Below are 16983 nucleotides of genomic sequence, written 5' to 3'. Positions count from 1 at the left end.
TGAATCTTAGTAACATTGATTTGAAGCAAAACTAGAAGTCCTCATATAAAATGGAAGGAAGGAAGGAAGGAAGGAAGGAAGGAAGGAAGGAAGGAAGGAAGGGAGGGAGGAAGGGAGAGAGGAAGGGCATTCACAATGATCCAGATAGGAAAGAAAAATAAAGGAAAGAATAAGGGGAATATAAGAGTGAAGGAAAGAAAATCAACAAAAAGGCTCTAGGATAATAGTGACAGTGGAAATGGATGTCATGAAATCTTTTGAAATCTTTGAAATGCTTTTGAAATGTTCTGATTCTAGTTCAATCCTCTCTCTACCCTTCCACAATTAGTTTCCTTTAAAAGAATAACTCCTTGATCAAATCTTATGCTTCTATATTGCTTACAATACTGAACTCAGTATGAGGCAAATGGCATTTCCTCAAAAATTATAAAGGAAAATGAATATAATTGAGTGGAAAAGATACCCATATGACAGACAATACAGATGGGCCTCAGAAATGACTGTCTTCTCAGGGTGCCTGGGTGGCTCAGTTGGTTAAGCAACCGACTTCAGCCCAGGTCATTATCTCATGGTTCGTGAGTTTGAGCCCCACATCGGGCTCTGTGCTGACAGCTCAGAGCCTGGAGCCTACTTCTGATTCTGTGTCTCCCTTTCTCTGCACCTCCCCTGCTCATTCTCTGTCTCTCAAAAAATAAATAAACGTTAAAAAAATATTTTTTTAAAAAAAGAAATGACTGTCTTCTCACTCAGAAATCCCTGCTACAACATTTCCTGACATTCTACTTCTGCTTGAATACATTCATTAATGAGAAGATCACTATTTTGAGATACCCTGTTCCATTGTCAAAGAACTGGAATTGCTACACCTTATAAAGATCCCAAATTGAGGACTAGAAGTACTAGATCTCCTCTGTGGAACAATGAAAACCAAGTCTATTCCTTATCCCAGGGCAGCCTTTCAAATGTTAAAGAAAAATATTAAATATTTGTAATTTACCTTTTTCCAAAATAAGCTTTCCTAGGCTTTAATAATGTGGTTTCCAGGCCCTTTACTTCCTGGCACCTTCTCACCCAGTGCTGGCCAGAACAACAGCACTGTCTTTAGAGCACAGTCCCCAGACACCAGCTCAGCTTTCCAGATGAGACCTGACCAATACAGAGTAGAAAGAACTTAATACAACTTGTCCTTAATCTGAAGTCAATACTTTTAAATTTGCCATATGTAAAGAGGTTGGCTTTGGCCTCATGAAGCAAGAAACCAGAGTTTAAGGATTAAAGGCAAAAATCTTTTCTTTTCTCACATGAATCTTTCCAAAGATATAAAAATAACAACATATGATATCTGCAGAGCACTTTAGAGTCCACTAAATGTCTTCATGTACATTATCACATTTAGTGACAGGCAGGTGTTAGTTATCCCCATTTTTCAGATGAAAAAAAACAAGGTCATGGAACAAGTGACAGAGCCAGAACAAGAACTGACTCATTCACACCCTAAGTCCAGCACTCTTTCCATGGTAGCAATGCTGCTTCATATAATCAAATAATCATCAAATGGGTGACCTCCCTCTAAACAACCAACTAGGAGACAAATTTTGCAACAGAGCCCTAATATGGTAATGACTTTTAAATCAATAAGAAAAAGATTGGCAATCTGATAGAACAATAGACAATGAATTTGTCTGGCGGGTTCACAGAAAAAGAAATACAAATAGCCAACAAGCTTAAGATGCTCAGTTTGACTCATAGTTTTAGAATGCAAATTAAAACATCAGTAGTCTATCATTTTTCACTAACCAAATGGGCAAAAAAAATTTTAAAACCTGATAATGCACATACTGGTGACAGTGTGGGAATAATAGAAACTTTTCTGTTGAATGAAAGAAGAAATTAATGCACTGGGAGTGAAAGTGCTCTTTGGTACAAATTTTTGAAGGTCAATTTGGCAATAACTATTTAAATTTGAACATATTTGCCCTTTGACCTAGTAATTCCACTTTAAAGACTATGGCCTCAAGGCTTATCTAAGTGTGCAAAAATATTTGTCCAGGATGTTTTTTGTTGAATTACTACATTAGCAAGTCAATGGACACATTCTAAATATCTGTCCTTAAGGGATTATTAAATAAAGCACAGTACATCCATGCAATAGAGCACTGTGTGGCTATTAAAAAAGTGAGGTGTGTCAATTTTTAGCCATGGACACACATCCATGGTGTATTAAGTGAATAAAGGGGATTGCAAAATGATATATAACACGATTCCACTTGTAAAAAAAAACACATATATATGTAGTCATTTATATGTATAACTATTCATGTTGTGAATATACATATCCATACACCTGTTTAATAAAACAAAATGTTTGGAAGGACAGAATACATACCAAATCATCAACAATGACTATTTCTGGAAAGTGGAATTCCATAATATAAACGATTGGGAATAACAGAGGACTTCTACATTTCGGGCTTCTTGTATAATATACCATACTCAGGAAGAGTTCTGAAATATTTTGTAATGTCTAGAACATTACAAAAACTAGTATATAATGGGGTTTCCTTTTGTACTAAAAATTTATCAGTCCCATTACTTTTCATTTACTAAGTAACTACTTTTTGTCAGGCATTATACTAAGCACTACACACATCTTATTTAAAATAACTTGCACACTAAAACACGGATGAGTTAAGTATTAACATCCTTCATTACAATAAAAGTGTGGCCCAAACTTCTGATATTATAATCCATTGACTGCATGAGGGGATACACATACTTGGCCAACCGAAATTCTTTCTGACCTGTATCTAATGATGGTAAGAGAAATCAAAATAGCAAAAATTCAGATTTTTAAGGGACCTCAAGAGAGATAAAGTTATCAAGTTCACAATCAATGGATGAAGAGACTTGTGTGTTAATATTTCCATTTCTTTGACATTGAGGCCAAAAGTTGATCCCATGTTTCTAATGTCTTACACGCATCAGATGTTTTAGATTATATGTCACCATTTTCAAAAGGGTCTATGCAGTTGATGAGGTTCTCTGCAAAAAGGAAAGTTCCCTACAGAATTAACTTATTTTTCCATCAATCACCATCTAGAAAACATGCAAGGGACTTTGGATCCTGGAACACAATCAGGGCAAAAATTGTATGTATCAATTTTTGATAAAAACTATTATAGATGAGATAATGTTGGGGGAAGGAGCACAGAGAGAGAGAGAGAGAGAGAGAGAGAGAGAGAGAGGAAGAACATTTGAAATCATGTGTCTCAACCATTCATTTGTCTTTAAGGAAGAAAATGGGAGGAGTTGGTATCAAGTGAAAGCTCCCTTCAAATACTTAGTAGAGGCTGCCATTTGAAAGGAGAGTTAAATTTTCTTTGTGCCATTCTAAAGTAAACAACTAGAACCAATGGAAGCTAGAGAAAGATAGATTTCAGTTCAATACATGGGTAACTTTGTAATAAAATTGTCCACATGGAATGGACTGCCTCAGGAAGAGGTGAATTCGTCACCTTTTAAAGTTTAAGCACAATTAGAATGAACACTTGGTAGAATGCTATGGTAGACCTTTATGAATTGAATATTTCCTCAAATTAGATGACCTTTATGTTCCTTTGAATGGTTTTTTGCTCACTCATATTCTCTTATATACCATATTTTCTATTCAAAGATAGTAAAACATGTGGGAATCTGTGCATATATCAATCTAAAAATCAAAAGTAGAAAAACAAAGCAGAGAAATAAAAGCCAATGTTTACTGACTGCTTATTTTGTGCCAGGTACTATTTGAAGTCCTTATGTATTAACTCATTTAATGAGTAATTAACTCATGAGTATTAATTCATGAAATTAGGTAGTTCCTAATATGATCTTTATTATACAGATGAAGACACTGATGTACAGACAGGTTAAGAAACTTGACCGAGGTCACACAGCTACTAAATGGAGGAATCAGGATTCAAGTTTAATCTGTCTGGCTCCAAAGTCCATTTTCTTAACTCTATGCTAGTGACTAAGAGTGATGTTTACTGACTTAAAAACAGCTGAATATTTCATCAGTCAGAAATCTCCATAAAATATACATTCTTTGAAAAACTTTATCATAAGGATGAGTCAGATAAACCTTAAATTATCCAAATAGACACAAAATTCAAATTCAGTTTTATTTTCCAAGTCCCTAAGAACATTTACACAGGCCCACATAAAGAGAATGATTATCACTTCCAAAGTTAGAAGTGTAGTGTCTCCCATGTTTGGTTTAGGGGTGAAATGACAAGAACATGGGCCTGAATGCAGTCTCTCAGTCCTGTCACCAGCACACTGTGAGACAGCGGGTGAGCCACCTGGCCACTCTTTGAATAAGAGCATGGGCCCCCAAAATTCCATTTAACCTGAAAAGACTCCATAAAGCATTTAACTGAGAATTGTTTGAGTAATATATATTTATGGCTTTTTTTTTTTTTTTTTTACCCCGGACCTTCATATTTATTGGGATACTACCTTTCTCAGAGCTGGTAAGAAATATAGAGGTCCCCTTCCTCATGATTCATCCTTTTTTCATGATCCATCAAGGTTTATTTTGGAGATCTTAGCTAGAAGTTTCATTTCCCCTATGAAAAAGAGAGATTAATTCACAGAGGTGATTATATTAACAAGGAATAACATGCTATGTAGCCAGTGAAAACACTTTTAAGGTCCAAGAGGAGCAAGACACAAAAGTAATCAACTATATAATCCCATAAATAACTTTAAAATTGCACTACATTACCAAAATTTTATTCATCCCATCAAGCAGACATTATTACCTGCTAGTGTTTCTGTCTTTCTAACATCCCACTTCCTACTTTTCTGGTACACACATTTTGTGTGTGTGTGTGCGTGTGTTTGTGTAACTAACACATTAACAATTCACCATATCAGATCGCACTAAACCAAACAAAACTAAAATTGAAAAAGCAAAAACAAAATGTATTTAATTTCTTATATATACTTTATTGTTCATATTTATGTATAATAGGCCTTGTTACAGATTATTTGAAACAGTTCTCAAGATTACTTCCACTAAAATAGGAATAAGTAAAAAAATCAGGGTGTGGGAAATTATAAATTATGATAGAATATCAAAACCAAAAGAAAGATTAGACTTGCATATATATTCTATGCTATTATTAAAATTGAGCTAAAATTTTGTCTCCAAGCATCTGGGTAGCTTCTAAAAAATGGAGAAAGAAAATTAGATACGTGACTCTCTCTCTCCCTTTCTTTTTTTTCTTTTTTGTCATGTAAAAAGGAGAATTTAAAGAAGTTCAAAGATTTTTTTTTCCAAAGGCCTTAAAACAAGGGACATTAGGGGATATAAAAGGCAATCTATTTAGTATCACCCCTATAGTATATGCCTAATAGGTTTTAGTTTTTAAAATTTTATTTTGTATAGCATTCCTCAGTGTAAACCAAGACAGAATGTCAAACCATAACTTAGTGAAAATTATTTTGCAGATGTCGAGGATGGGGAAAGGAGTAGAGGATTAAATTCAGACAGATCTGGCTGCTCACTCTTATGACTACACCTATCTTTTTGAATGGATTCAGCAAGCCTTAATGGCTACTCATGGCAAGAAAATCCATCATGACAGCAACCTGACACAAATCCTTATAACCTAAGCAATGCACAGAAGCCTCTGAGAAAAGTTAGTCCTATGGTCTTCACAACGTGAAGATGATGACCTGGGAATCTCACCCTGTGTCCCAGACTAATTGTGAAACCTTCCCTGAAGGCAGAGCTAACTCAGCCTTATGTAATTTCACCCCTAATGACTATCTTCTTCATTTCTATGTCATTTCTCTCATTATAATATCGTTAATAGGAACAGGTGTCTTCACGGCTGTATAAGACAGTCTCAGGCAGCCTTTGATTTATTTGGCTGACTCCGATTTATCTTACTATTGTGATCTCCAAAATATGGACATTTCTCTTTGGCATCTTGTCTTACTGAATGGCCTGTGTTTTTTAAAATCACTGTCTTGTATTTATTTTTATGTACCAAACCTTATATTTCTCTGCTCCAGTTCAGTAGATTTTTTATCACAAATATGATTCCACATTTTCCAACCTTTTACATATCTTTCTTAATACTTTCTCTTTCACTTTTGTATTTCTACCACAGTCTTCTCTACTGATATTCCCCACTTGAGACATAAAAAAAATAGAAGTTTTTTCAAAGTTTACTCTATTTTACTCTAGTTTGTGAGTGTTAATTTTATTATTATCTAAGCTTAAATGTAAGATTTTTATAATTTGTATTAATGTATACCATTGGTATATCCCCACCCCACCCACTCAGGTTCTCTGGGAGGCATGGAATGCCCCCAACCCTACAAAGAACTTCAGCATTTAATATGTTTGCATCCAGATCACCCCTTTAAGTTCACCTTGGTGATCAGTGCAGTAAAGAACTACCCAAGTAAGTACTTTCCAGGGCAGAGAGGGCCTCTTGGCATGGGTCTGTCAAGCAGTATTCCCAGAGGCCCTTAAGAACTCCTCAAGCCCCATCTGCTCATTGATCAGTTGTAAAATACATTTACGTGATTGCTCATATGTTAGTTAATGTTTCTTAAGTGAGAAGGTCTTTTATTTGTTGGAACATCAAATACAATATTTATTTTTAAAACCTGTTATTAAATATTCAGTGATATTTACAATTAACAGCATCTTAGATCCCAGGAAATATGACAGTAGACCTTATACCATTCCTTTAGAAACAGTGAGTTAATAGGACCAGTCATTTATTGAAGCCTTTCCTGGTGCATGACAATTAAACCATACCAACTACTTTATGATGTATGGTCATGCTTCCATATCTCCCAGAAGTCTAATAATTATAAATAACTTCAAAAAATAATAAAAAAGGGGTAGAATACAGCCTCACTTTGTGCCCTTGTGAATTGTTCTCTAGTCTATAGAAGACCATTCGTACCTACATGGATTCTTGACATAATGTTAAGACACCAGGTTTGTACAAGCATTGGTAACTGCAGATGCATATCATCATGACATTTAACTCTGTCCAGACAAGCAAGGACTTGCTCATAGTCCTGTGATTACTGTGAACTTTCTTATTAGGCAATAATAAATATAAGGGTGATAGGAGATTATCCTACCACCTGTTTGTTCCATATATATAGACCTGAAAAATTCAAAAAAAGAAATTCTCATTAAATTTGGATAGGAATGTCCAATAAAATATATACTTTAATGGATGTAGAATGTTGCCTTTTAAAAGGTGACAGAAATTTAAATCCAAACTACTCAAATAGAATCTTGCACATAGAATTTGACAAAGGAACCCTTGAACAGACTTTGAACAATTTTAATGATCAAAAAAAAATTTACCTTGTACATTTTTAAAGCTTATTTATTTATTTTGAGATAGAGAGCATAAGTGGGGGAGGAACAAAAACAGAGAGAGAGAGAGAGAGAGAGAGAGAGAGAGAGAGAATCCCAATCAGGCTCCACACTATCAGCACAGGCCCAAGGCAGGGCTTGAACTCACAAACCGTGAGATTATGACCTGAGCTGAAATCAAGAGTCAGATGCTTAACCAACTGAGCCACCCAGGTGCCCTTACCTTGTACTTTTTATTTTATCTTTATTTGTTTAATGTTTATTTATTTTTGAGAGCAGAGAGAGAGACAGAGACAGAATCAGAAACAGGCTGCAGGCTCAGAGCTATCAGCACAGACCCCAACACGGAATCATGAGCCCTGGGAATCACGACCTGAGCTGAAGCCAGACACTAAACCAATTGAGCCACCCAGGTGCCCCTACCTTGTGCTTTTTAAATGGAGCCTTTCAATGAATATTTTTATGGTGGACATAGTAGATGCACTTTGTTACATATTTAAATTATCAAAAAATGCAAAGATAAAACTGCTTTTAAAACATGTCATTCTAGTTAAGGATCATTATAATGCATAATGCATATGTGGCTAATTCAAACTAAATTTCTTTGAATGGAGAATGAGAGAGCACAACTGAAGCAAAATTTGAGTTAGTTTATATCTTACAGTATATGTCTTAGGGAAGAAATCACCATCGCAAAACTAAATACAATAAACATTTTTCAAACATTTACCAAATATAAGACACTATGCTAAACATTTTACATAATTTAGGTCATAAAAATCCCTACCAATGCTCCCAAGCAGATATTTTATAATTTCCATTTTACTGTTATTATTCCCATTTTATAGGTGATGAAACTAAAGTTGAAAAAGGAGGTAGTTTGCTCAGCAAATAAGTGAAAAGGCAAAGTTTCAGGCCCATAGGATTTGGTCCCAGAGCCTCTGTCTTGACCACTACACTGTTGAGAACATTGGGCATTCTGCTGGGCAAGTTTTCTATGTAAATCCCCCAAGTTAGGTGTCTCCACAATTCCAGGGTGAATGGAAAACTCTTTCACCTTCAAGACTGGTCCTCTGATTTGCACACATACAGCTCTTTTACATTCTGAAAAGGGAGACTCGTATGTAATCCTGAAACTAAAACTTTTTTCTCCTACTGGATTTAATTCCAAAGATATAATAACTACTATGATTAAATATCTCAGTGGCTTCACATATTTCGATTTAGAATGTCATATGGCTACAGTCCTTAATTCTACTATAAGTGCCCTTCCCTTTCAGGTTAACTGCATGCCAATTAAATACTCTGCACAAAGGCAAGGTGACTCTGGAGGGAAACATGCAATTATGTAGTCTCCAAGTAGTAATTATCTAAAATTAATTGATGTTTTGTGGGAGTTTTGATCATAACAAACAATATTTACAATTGCAATTCAATTCCAAGATATCTTCTTACTCTGCTTAGGCATCTAGCTATCTGTTCAGTCATGTCTTCTCATGTTTGGGAAACATATAGGACTTATGGTACAGTTAAATGAATGTTTTATTAATTCCAAAGGGAGCTCTTTGAACAGGAAAGATATGCCATGGTGTGGAAGAAAGAACACTGTAGAACCCAAGGGTACTTAAGAAAAAACACTGGCCTTCCAAGTGTCCACTTGGGTTAACATTTCTGACTTTCATTGTAAAGTCTACTGTTGTTATTTGTATAACCTCATCAGGAAAATTAAAGATTCATTTCCCACACTTTTCTCCAATCCTCCATCCTCTGTCTGCCATCAAAAGATAAGAGATCTAAGATTCTGTCCCATTTGAACGAGTCAACTCAGCCATTTTTCAAGTCTCTCAGGATAGTGATTTGCTTGTGTTCCCTTTTTCCCACTAAAATAGAAACTTTTGAAAGTGCAGGCTGGGGCTTATTATCAAAGATCCTTTGTAGTTATTAGGCACAAGAAATTTGTGTCTCTGATGCCTATCACATATTTAATAAGAAGACATAATTACTGCAAATGGTCCCCTGCTTGAAACCAGTGACCATTCCTATTACATACTTCTTTTTGAAATAACCATTTGTGTTGAAAACACCACCCAAGGAGCACTTACAGAACACTCACTGGTGACAATGCACCAAGATAAGTGTGTGATCAAATGATACTTGTCTGGGTTTCTGACATTCTCTGCTTTAAGAAGGACAGAGAGCATTAACACCAACAGACATGAAAATATATGATGGATAAGCTTATGTTAAATTCCACTCTGAGCTCCACATTCCTAGGAAACGCTTGTTTGGTTTTCATACCCTAGAAAGAAAGTGCATTCATTTAGCATGTTGAGATTGGGTTCAATCTAATTGAGAAAATTTTCAGTGTTGATGTTTCACTATTGAAGAATCTCCCCCAGCTCTTCCTTCAAAGGGTTGCACCCATTCTGAATCAGAGAGAAAAGCTTTCACCGTTATTCTTTGGAGGAAATAGTCTTTGGTTCATACTCCTCTCTCAATCACACCTGTCCTCACTTTCCACATCAGCTTTCTTCACAATCAGTGCATTACTGTTTATTCTCCCTATTCTCTGTCTCTACATCCTCTGACCCCCTTCTCCTACAGGTTTTAAAGTGAAGGAGACCACACTCCCACTCAGAACCCCAGAGCAGGGAAATTACAGAGCTGTCACAGCTCAGCAGTGGGACCACCAAGCACCTTGGAGTCTAAAGAATAAATGGAAATCCAGTATATATTTTAATGAGTCACTGCATTTGACCATGAAATAAATATCTCCCAATGAAAGAAATGGATATCTGTATATGTGAGTAAAGGGTCAGTCATTGCTTCCAGGGTGTCACTTTGGTGAAGGTTAAAGAAATTATACATTAGTGGCTACATTAAATCAATAGATATTTTTAAGCAGGCATTTATACTTCACAATTATTGGAAAGAATGAATGGATGGATAATGTAGAAAAATACCTATCAGCAATAATCTGTAATAAAATTGGTATTCGCAGTAGCCTACAAAACAATAAAAAATTTATTAGAATGCCAGAGATTCCTCATGCAGCCTACCATGCCTCAAACTTTGCTGTGGAATTGCTTATTCTTTAAAGTGAAGGGAGTTGGGGCACCTGGGTGGCTCAGCAGGTTAAGCCTCTGACTTCAGCTCTGATCATGATCTTGCTGTTCCTGAGCTCAAGCCCCATGATAGGATCTGCACTGACAGTGTGGAGCCTGCTTAGGATTCTCTCACTCCATCTCCCCCTGTCCCTGCTCCCCCCCCCATAAATAAGTAAACTTTAAAGAAAATAAATAAAGTGAAGGGAGTTGCTGAAGTCTTTGACCTCAGAAAGGAAACGTGACAAATAATTGATAATTTCACACATCCAGAAATGTAATAATTAAGTGATTATATATCCATGATTCTCTGGTAAGCATCCTTTCCAGCTGTTAACCTAGTAGTACTTTGAGGATCTGTAACTAATTCCAGAATGATTAGTGTGTGGTCCCTGCATCATAAGTATTCTCCAGTCCTTAAGTTTATAGGGAGAAAGGCTTAGCTGATCCAATATCACCATCCCAGCCTAATACAATCTCTCAAAACTCCCTTGTCTTTGCACAGCACAAATCACTGTTCCTCCCCAGATTGGGTTTGCTAAAACATCCTGAATTCAGACAAATCAGCAAATTCCCTAGAAAGATTTTTTCAAAGGTTTATATGGGGGTTACTAGGAATTTTCAATGAAAAGATACAGACTAAATAGATCAATCGATTGACTAACTGATTGATTAATGTGGTTCTTGCCCCTTCTTCAGGGAAAGAGATCTTGGCTTTAATCATCTAATCTGGTCTTAGAAATCACTTTCAAAAGAAGCCCAAGAAAATCATATTATGTTAAAAAAATTCTATTTTCTTCAAGCACAAATATCAATACTACCATCCCAAGCAAACACATTCAATTTTCCAAAATACTAGTAAAATTTTACCAGTGCTTTGGGTTCTCCTGACCCAACTCAAAGGGAAGATTTGCATAAAAACTAGTCCAAAGTTATAAGTAAAATATTACACATTTTTCTAATGTATTATTAATTAGAAAACTATTAAACATTTCCCATTATTTGATTTCTTTGAACAGTGGAACACAGAACCCAGAATTTTGCTTTTCATATTTTTCTTCATAAATGATCTAATTAATATATGTCTCTGGGCAGTATAATTTCATAAACCAACCTCCAAAAAGAAACACCTGCTCTTTTTCCTGAGATCTCAAGAATGCAATCAACATCCACTTTATAAGAATGACGGTATTAATAAATGAAACTACAAAATTGCATCACCCACTGGGAGCAATACATTGCCCTGCGAAGTTATTCTACAAATGAAGGACCAAAGGGCAGTCAGCCTTCAGTGCCAGAGGAGAGTTCTGAGGAGAGCCACATGGAAGAGAAATTCGCAGCCCAAATGGTTATCAGAATTATCTGAAGGGCAATGAAAATGTATAAAATCTGAGTACCTCTAGTAGACTCACTGACTCAGATTCTCAAGAGGTTAACCCAGGAATACATAGTTTATAATAGCTGCTCAGTGATCCTGATGACCTACAGTTAGGGAACCCATTAATCCAGGACAGTGTTTCTCAAAGTGTGGTCCCCAAACAGCAGCATCGACATTAGAATTGTGATTCACTGGGCTTCACCCTAGACCTCCTGAACCCAAACACTGTGGGTAAGGCCCAGAAAGCCACCTGAGCTTTAGCAAGATGACTTAGCAATCACCTTCAGGTGATTAGGATGCAGCTGAAGTTTGAGAACCACTGACGTAGAGAATTTAAATTAAGCCACAACCTAAAAAAAGAACCAAAGTATTTCATCCTTATGTGGTCCTTTTGCAATCTGAAGACAACTTAAAACCAACTAATTTAACTTTCTAGGGATTCTGATAGCAATTATTTTTGGAGGGAGCAAACAGTGTAGGACTGTACTATATATGACTGTGGGAAAGAAAGGACACCTAAAGCTACATTGCCCGTGCTTAGATTTCATGCCCCAAAATAGGCAAATTCTGCATGTGACAGAGAATGTATTGAACATGAGTAATTGGGGAACTTCTGTTTCCTGACATTTGCAGAGACATTTTAAAGAGCTGATAACAATATGTCCTAGGTTAAAGAAATGAACTTAATTTGTTTTATGTATGTGAGTTTTTACCCACTAAACAGTAAAAAAAAATCTATATTTTTTATGATGCTTTGTGTATTCGTCCTTCCCACTTACTTCTGTTCCTGCAGGTATTATACACCTATCTTCCTAAATGGCACCCCAAATCTTCCTCTCTGACCCTTGTAACTTTGGATATTTCTCTAAGAATCTGAGACTCTAGAGCAGTATTTCTCAATTTATTTTCATTTTCACACCTCTTTTGAAAGAGATATTTTTAAACATGTTTTCCTAATCTCATGATATACCACAGATATACTATATAGCTATTTCTGTACTGCATGTATATCTGTGGTTTATCTATAAAAGGAGTAGTACTTTTCTCACCCCTCCCAAGAACTAATTTGCATCACCTTGGGAATAATATCACCCTTGTTGAGCACACACCCTTTATAGTTATAAGTACAATTTGGTTGTGATATGCTAGATGTAAGAGATGTTATATTTATTTCTCAAAATCAAAAAATCAAGAAATCAAAACCATTGATGGTTATTACCTGGGGCACACCCACATTAGAACTGGTACACAATGCTGGAAAACTGCAGGGGGACCTTGGATTTCAGCCCATCATTGCTGACACCAAGATGCTCTTGGCCCTATCGCCTCCAAAGGATTTCAGGGAGCTGGAGCAGGAAGTGTCTCTTCCTTCCCACTGCCTGCCAAAATGCAAGCACAAAGCACTCACACTCCAGCTATTTCTACTGTTGAGTTGAGCTACTTTTCTGCTCCCTTAATCCTATGAGTCACCTCTCTATTAACCCAGCTCCTCCTTCACTGAACCCAGACTTTAAAAAACAAAAGCCTTTTAATTTGAAACCCTGAATCAAGGCAAACTGAGATCACACATGGCTGCCTTCTGCAGGTAGAAAGAAGAGCGATACATCCCAATCCTGTGGGGTAAAACTACAAGCCAGTTTATTTCTTAATTGCTTTATCCTACTATGTCTAAAGTCTAGATTTATCAGAGGCTGGGCTACAGTTGGTTGCAAGGTACAGTTTTAAATCCTGGAGAGACCTCTTTCCCAGTGGGCAACTTGTTGAAAAAAGTTCTTGTTTCAGACTTAACACCATTTTACATAAACAGCACAGGCTTAGCTTCAGAGAAATAAAGTTTCTAATCCTAGGATCAACAGTGAGTACCTGTGTGGTATACCAATACCTATATTCTATAATTTTCAGTGAGTGCCTTCATCTGTAAACTGAGAAGTATAACAACTATTAAAAAGGGTTATGGTGGATATTAAAAGAGAATGCATGATAAATTCTACACAGTACCTGGTATAGGGTAGATGATCAATAAATGGCAGCCTTATCATTATTAGCACTAAGTCAACCAACTGAAATGAAAGTTTTCTCATTCATTGATTCCAAACACCCGATCGGGGAAGTATCAAGGAGTACTGGATAAATAACTTCACCATAAAGTTCTCCCCTCTTTATACAGAGCAGATGGTATTTCTTATAGCTCAAGCTCAAGCCATGATGGGCCAGGAAAAGATCTGATTTAGAAAAGAAAGTGGAGTAGAAACTGGAGTGCCACCCAGGCACAGTCAGTTGAGTGTCTGACTCTTGATGAGTGAGGTTCCATGCTCAGGTCATGATCCCAGGATCGTGGAATCCAACCCCCAGTCGGGCTCCATGCTGAGCATGGAACCTGCTTAAGATCTCCCCACCTCTCTCTCTCTCTCTCCCTCTCTCTCTCTCTCCCTCTGCCCCTCTCTTCCACTTGTGCTCCCTCTCTCTAAAATTTAAAAAAAAAAAAAAAAGGTAGAGTAATTCCTGAGTATACAGTGGCGGAAAGATGAACATGAACTAGGCTGGGTGGGCTGGGAAGTAGGATTAGTCATCTTGGGACTCACATTCATTCCAATCAAACTTCATCTGAGTGCCTGGGTAGCTTCCATCTCCTTCACTGGAGTACAATGTCCTATCAGCTGGAGACACTTGTCCACTGACATTCTTTTGATCAAGGGATATAATGTTGCAAGTTTAGAATTGGCTAATAAGAAAGTTAACTGTGAACACAGTACAAATTGATATTCATCAACAGCTTTTTCTAGGAACATCCCAACTTTTGACTTGCTGTGTTGCTCTCTTATAACTGATTCAGTCAGCAGGGAATAATTAGCAGCCATGCCACACAGGAACAAAGTGTGCAGATTTGAGTTGATGTTGTGCTTAATGAGTCTATTTTAAAAGTTAGAAATCACCCAGCTTCCTGTCAACCTCCACTTATCACTTTCTCATGTAGAGTGTGACAAAAATCAGAACCCATGCAAACGGGGTAATTCAGTCCTGAAATGTGCCATTTGCCTACATGCCCAGGGTCAAGGTTTATACCAAACTAGGAAAGAAAGCAGCTTTTCTTTTTTTATTATATCTACAATGACTACTATGAGGTTAGTGGGAAATAAAGACCAAGAAAAACTATCAGCTGGTCACTTTGATATATTTGAACAGGTCAATAAATGTATGACTATCATCCTGACCACCACATGACTTAGTTCTTACATACAGCAAGAAAAAATTTTAAAAAGAAACTGTCCTACAAATGTTCTACTAATCTGTGAAGTCATTCTAGTTTGCTCAAGCATTATTGATTGAGAAATATTTTCCCAGTCCACTTTTCTATGACAATCTTTCCCCATTGTCAGACAAAGAAATTTCACATCTGTTCTCACAATTTGTTGCAGAGTGACTCTACTGGGACCCTCTTTTCCAAAGTCCAATGAGTTTTGCACTGTTAGGATGTGGGAGATGCAGAAGCGGTGGCATGAGTCATCTGGAATTGACTCTAAAGCAGGTCGGGCTGACTTGCTCTGGGAGACCTCCCACCTGAACAATGGGAAGGTTGAAGTTCCTTTTCTTTCCTTTTTCTTATTCTCCCTTTATCTTCTGTCACCCTCCTTCCCCACCTAAGCCTATTAAATGCCTAATGCAAATGCCACTCTCCTTTTGAAATCTTATTTTCAGGAAAAATTTTTCCTCATGAAATTAGCAGAAAAATAGAGACTTTTGACAAAATAGCTTCGCTGATTCACAATTTCAAGTATCTTGGATTTGCCACACCCTCTCTATGCACACAGCTATTCCCCCTACCCCTCTTCTTGACACTCTTCTCTCTCTCCCTTATAATCCTTTTTTAAAATGATGTCAGATTAATGTTTCCAGAACACAAGTCTTCATGCCTCACTATGCTCATAGTAGCGATTCAATCAAGTGTGAGATTTCACCAGTCACTAATAGAAGGCTACTGTAATTTATTTCTCAAATATTAATATATATATTTTAAAATATTCCTACATTATAATTTCATTTTAGGAATTTAAGTCACAATCACTATATTCTAAATCACATTATCAATGTGATCATAATGAAATCCTCTCTATATATAATCCAGGAGTCACAGATGATATTCTGAAAAACTACACAGAGTCCCAAGACTTAAAGGTCAGCCATCGCACAATATGACTTATCTAAGGGCTTCAGTCTAAATATCAGACCCCTCTACCCAGCCCATAGCAACTAGTCAACCCCCTACGTACTCCCTAACTTGGTCTCACCCCTCTATCTAGGCCTGGCTCCAGCATCTCCTCTCTTGTGCAATCCATTCTCCTGGGATATTTCCACACCCCTGTTCCATCATTTTCTATCAGCTCTATGTGATAACAATAATGAAGACCCCTAAAGATTTATTAGTCTGTGCTTTGCAGTACAGCTGTACCTTAAGCTGATTGCTTTTTTGTGCTACAGGAACAGTGTATGGATTAAGCTAAATGTTAATAGATTATTTGGAATATCTACATTTGGAAGCTCCTTCTTGAAGCTTCTATAAATTCTTCAGCCTAAAGTGATGTTTCCTTACCAAAATTTCTGTGTCACTTTTATAAGAACAATGATTTGTTTCTAACCTATCTTATAGAGGTCTCTGTTTGCTTCATGTTTATTATTGATAATCCTTGAGCTATATTATAAATTCCTGGTGAGCATGAGTCCTGTCTTTATATTACTTTTATTTTCCATAGCACCTAACAAGTGCTGAGTGCATTAATAAATGTTTGCTTGATCTAGATTTTATCTTGACTGATGTTTCACTTATATACTTTGGATTGGAAATATGTTTTATGATTCTAGAAACACATTTTAGTCTTATAGATTTTTAGTATTATGAAGGGGACTGGTCATAGTACTAATTATTTAGAGGCAACTAATCTCATAGGTCACTGGTATCAACAAAAATAAATTGAAAATATAGTTTACAGTATACATGCATGATTAAGTACCAGCAAGATAACAAAATGTGACAAAGAAATAAGGGATAGAAAAACAACTCTATGCAGAAAAAAAAAGAAAAAAAAAAGAAAAAGCAGAGT

General features: G+C 36.5%; 1 long non-coding RNA gene across 1 annotated transcript in view; it reads right to left on the bottom strand.

Moving 5' to 3' along the window:
- The window catches only part of LOC121029790 (uncharacterized), a 588420-nt gene that overhangs the window by 382446 nt on the left and 188991 nt on the right, over window positions 1–16983 (bottom strand). Inside the window, exons 2-3 of the long non-coding RNA XR_005789895.1 lie at window positions 4504–4613; window positions 998–1146 (exon numbers count right to left, since the gene is read on the bottom strand). This is a non-coding gene — a long non-coding RNA (uncharacterized LOC121029790). The remainder of the gene's footprint in view (window positions 1–997; window positions 1147–4503; window positions 4614–16983) is intronic.

Source organism: Herpailurus yagouaroundi, unplaced genomic scaffold, assembly GCF_014898765.1.
Source record: "Herpailurus yagouaroundi ecotype Mexico unplaced genomic scaffold, PumYag 139, whole genome shotgun sequence".
NCBI lineage: Eukaryota > Metazoa > Chordata > Mammalia > Carnivora > Felidae > Herpailurus > Herpailurus yagouaroundi.
The sequence above is the reverse complement of the archived record's forward strand: the minus strand, read 5'-3'. Positions and strand labels throughout refer to the sequence as shown.